Raw genomic sequence first — 5,020 nt, 5'->3', positions numbered from 1 at the left:
TTTTTTTTTTTTTTTTTTTGGAGACAGAGTCTCACTTTGTTGCCCCTGGTAGAGTCCTGTGGTGTCCTCACAGCTCACAGCAACCTCAAATTCTTTGATTCGAGCAATTCTCTTGCCTCAGCCTCCGGAGTAGCTGGGACTACAGGCATCCACCACAATGTGTGGCTAATTTTTCTATTTTTAGTAGAAACTGGTGTCCTCTTGCTCAACCTGGTCTCCAAACTCCTGAACTCAAGCAATTTGCCCACCTTGGCCTCCCAGAGTGCTAGGATTACAGGTGTAAGCCATTGCCCCTGGCCTAGAAGGGCATATAGTTGACTTGCTAGTTGTTTTAAAAACAATAAAGAGCCTTTTTTTTTTCTTTCAGTTTTTGGCCCAGGCCGGGTTTGAACCTGCCACCTCCGGCATATGGAGCCAGCACCCTACTCCTTTGAGCCACAGGTGCCAGCCACAGTGAAGAATCTTTAAAACAGAGTTTTCCTAAATGTTTTTGCCTTTGCCCAGAAGAAGAGGTACAATTTACATGACCCAGTAAACAAGCCCAAATTGAAATAGAGGCAGAGAGTGTCCCCTATTTCCTATTTTATTCTTTTAGTTATATTAATTTGCTGGTCAAGAGCCACTAAGTTGTTTTTATACCCTACTATGACTGCTTATCATGACTGGAAGCTGACCTCGACCTGAGCCAAGGATTTCAGTGCAAGCAGTTTCAGAGGTAGTGCCGGGACACAGGGAAGATCTGGTACGGGGGCTTATTCCTGCAGCCACTGGAGGCCACAGGCTCTGCAAAAGTGTGTGCGCCCCGCTGTGTGTGTGTAGGGTGCATGGGCAGGCACTGACAGCAGCTGCACCACTAAAGGCTGTCACCTGCAGTGTGTTAACACCTGCATCAGAGTGACAACATACCCAACTGGGACTGCAGAGTCCCCATGGGGAACCCTCACTGCCCAGCAAGCAAGGAAAGCAAAGGGAGAATTAAAGGGGGGACTGGGCTTTGTGATCGCACTAGTCAAGCTGGAGGACTGTAAAACAGAGAGGTGCTTATTCTGAAAAGGAGAAGAGGCAGAAAAACGGAGCCTTTAAAGAGAACTGTGACAACTCTTTCCTCCCAAGTATGAAGATATGGTCACCAGTTTGGCGCCAGTATCAGTGAGATGGTGAGCCTGGATGTGGAGGTAGGAGTAAGTTGTCTGAAAATAGAGATTATTTTACTTCTTCTTGTTTAATTTGGCATTTTGTATTTCTTTCTCTCGCTTAATGGCCCTGATTAGATCCACCAGTATGAGGCTGAATACAAGTGACAATACAGGACAACTCTGTCTTGGTCCTGACCTTAGAGGGAAGGTTGTTATTTGTTCTTTCACCAATGAAGTATGGTGTTAGCTGCAGGGTTTTCACAGATGGTCTTACCATGGCAAGGAAATTCCTTTGTGTTCTCCATTTGTTGAGATTTATTATGAATTGGTGTTGATTTTTTTCAAATGCCCTTTCTGCATCTATTGAGATGATTAATAAAGATATTTTATTATGGTGGATTCCATTAATTGATTTTTTTTTTTTTTTGAGACAGAGTCTCTGTTGTCCTTGGTAGAATGCTGTGGCGTCAAACTCTTGGCCTCATGTGATCCTCTTGCCTCAGCCTTTCAAGTAGCTGGGACTATGGGCACCCACTACAATACCCTGACTTTTTTTTTTTTTTTTAAAGTGATGGAAGTCTCACTTTTGCTCAGGCTGGTCTCTAACTCCTGAGCTCAGGTGAGCCACCTACCTCGGCCTCCCAAAGTGCTAGGATTACAGGTGTGAGCCTTTTCTGTTGAATCTGACTAGTCATCGATAATTGATGTGAGGCAGGTCTCTGAAGACTGGCTCTTTCGTAGAACCCAGACATCGATTCCTTGAAGGACCTTTAGGTGCCTCCCACGGAGCAGTTCACTGGCATGGCCACTCATGGCCAGGAGCTGATTCCACCTCACAGCTGGGCCACAGTGTTATTACCAACGGAAGTGACATGAACATCTGGGCCTCAAGGTCAAACCCTGGTGCTTATCTGCCTTTTGTATAGATGAGATTTACATGAGATACTCAATCATGGAATTGCCCCTGCAATGGAATACCCTTCACCCCACAAACAGAAGAAAGTCCTGTCATCTGTGACAACATGGATGACCCTGAAGGACATCGTGCTAAGTGAAATAATCCAGGCACAGACAGACAAATGTCATATGATCTCACTTACAGGTAGACTCTAAAAAAGCTGAACTCATAAAGCAGAGAGGAGAATGGTAGTTGCCAGAGGCTTGGAGGTGATGGAGGTGGTCGGGCAAAGGACACAAGATTTCAGGTGACAGGAGGAATGGGCTCAGGAGGCCCTCTGTCCATGTGGTGATTATAGGTGATAACAGTGTATAGTATAGTTGGAAATTCCTGAGAGAGTGGAGTTCTAATGTTCTCACTACAAGAAAATAAGTATATCAGGTAACACATAGGCTAATTAGCTTGATTTAGTCATACAATGAGTGCATATTTAAAACATCATCTTGCCCACTGTAAGTATATACAATTTTTATTTATCAATAAAAAATTTTTAAAAGAATTGTCCCTGCATTTTCTGATAGCAGCTAATCTATCTTCCCCCCCAATTATGAAACCAAAGCTTAAACCTGTACTAAGTTCTAACACTCTTTTTCTGAGACACCCCACGGTTCCATCTGGTGTCCAGTGCCTCAAGAACAAAACCCAGCTGATTCCACTCAGCTGTGCTCCTGATGGTCTTTGGCCGAAGAGAGGGATGCATGAGAGATTTGCCCTCTGGTTCCATGTTTTCTGCCCAGGTCAGCTCAGTATCCTCATCCCAACCCATGGTGTTCTCCCAAATCCATTGTTGATGGGTCCTGTACCTGCCAAGCACCCTTCTCGGTGCACACATACCCAGGACTTTGGTTCAAGTTTTACAGATGTTTAGATGCAGGGAGCTGCTGGGAGGTGCAGGGGAGAGGCGAGATTAGTGGTGCAGGAGGTCGCTGAAGGAGCAAGAGGGAATCAGCAGCTGTGGGATGGACTTGAAGGAGGAACGTAGTTTCCACAATGCGGCTGTTAGCCTCTTCGGTCCTTTACAGGGGTTATGAAAAAGCCCCCCTACTGGGCAGATGCAGCACAGAGAGCTCAAGCCTCAACAAGCAGGTGGACTCAGCCCAGCAGGTGGAGGGAGGCCTGAGTCACAGCCTCGTTCGCTCCTGGGGTGGGCGCCCTTGTGCAATATGCCAACTGTGTAGCCCTGGAATATGACCTCATGCTGACGTTGTGTCTGGTACAGAATTGGTGCTCAATTAAAAAATGTTAAAAATAAATGGGCCAAAGGGAAGATGGTTTGGAAGTTACTACTACCAACTACTACTACTACCTGGGCAAAACTCAGGGAGGGCTTTAGGTCCGTTGTGGCAGTGGGAATGAGGTAGAAGCCATATCCCTTGTTGTCCGCACTTTTGTAAGCCAAAGGGGCAGTGTTTATAATTGGGGGGGGGACCCTAGGTAAAAACTGAGACAATAGGGACTTAGGGTCATCCTAAATGGAGGGAGAGGATGGAACAGAGAGCTTAGAGGAGTAGAATGTGTGGGCCTAGAGTAACTGACTCTGGGAGGAAATTAAGAGAAACCTCAACATTTCTGGCCTGGGAGACTGGGTGAAGGCTGCTGCCAGCCTGCTTTGTGTCGGGGGAAGACATCAGCTTGATTTGTCCTTTACCAGTCATTTCTGGAGAGGGCGGGGGCTGCCTAGCATCACATCACATTGCTTTTCAGAGACATTGCAGGGCATTTGGCTGAGAGACAGGCCTTGATGTCTGTTCTCTCACTGTATGTCCCTCACTGATAAAATCTCATTGTGTAATAAAGGACAGGAACGGATTTCTTATCAGTATTCTGTATCTACGCTCTTAAAAGAGCTACAGCCATACAGGGAAACAGCGAATGATATAACTGAAAAGACATTAACAGCCTATAAAATTCAGTATTCGAGGCACAGAACATGAAGGACTCTCTAGAGGTCGTTTATAGCTAGGTGACCCTGGGGCGTCCCGTTAGCCCTGACCCTAAGTCATCAGGGGTGCAGACATAGCTGAAGAATGCTTAGAACTCATCCAGGCAGATTTTTTTTTTAGTGGTGTGTCTGGTATTTTTCTCTATTATAAGATTTGACCACCTTTCACATCAGGAAGATTTGAGGTCACCGGATGGTAGCCAACTTCCAAATACACAGTCGCAAGGAAAATTGAGACTTTCGGCTCTAATCCTGACGCCACTGCATATATCACCAGAAGCTGTTAAACTCCAAAGGGCTTCATTTCCTGTCGGAAAATTCATTATCTCACACTTTAACTTTGAATTAGCACCGACTTTTTTACATTTACATTCCCCTCTGAAATAAATTAGAGAGCATTTCTTTTTGTGACAACACGTAGGGAAAAAATGTCTTTGGGTTACTCCGTAATTAGGCTTCATCCTTCTCTTGTTACGGAGGAAACGACGTGATCATTTGGCAGTCAATGACGCAGTGTCCGATATTAATCTCCCAGCAGCCCGATTCCATAATTCACCTTGGCCAAGTAGAAAAATAGAGAAAGAAAACCTGTCTCCTCATCGTTGTAAAAGACTTGGGAGAACATCAAATCAAGAGGAATAAAATATTCCCAGGGGTTCAGATTTAACTGTGAATAAAGCTGCTTGCCCATCAAGGGGTCTCTTGGGGGTCTTTGAAAGTTTGTGAGGATGTTTATTCTGAAAGCGTTGCTCCATCCCCTTCCTTCCGAAGAGATGGGCTGGGATGTTAAGATGTGGATCAACAGCGTTCCTTTCACTGATCTTAAGGTTTTATTTTAAGCTTGTTAAGGTGTTAAGAACAATATCCCTTTCGCTGATGCTAAATATTCACTTAAGAAAAGATTCACCGGCTCAGCGCCTATAGCTCAACCGGCTAAGGCGCCAGCCACGTACACCTAAGGTGGCGGGTTCGAATCCCCAGCCC

The sequence above is a fragment of the Otolemur garnettii genome, unplaced genomic scaffold (genome assembly GCF_000181295.1).
Source record: "Otolemur garnettii isolate 467f Iridium unplaced genomic scaffold, OtoGar3 scaffold00130, whole genome shotgun sequence".
NCBI classification, from domain to species: Eukaryota; Metazoa; Chordata; class Mammalia; order Primates; family Galagidae; genus Otolemur; species Otolemur garnettii.
This window is presented reverse-complemented; position numbering follows the sequence as displayed.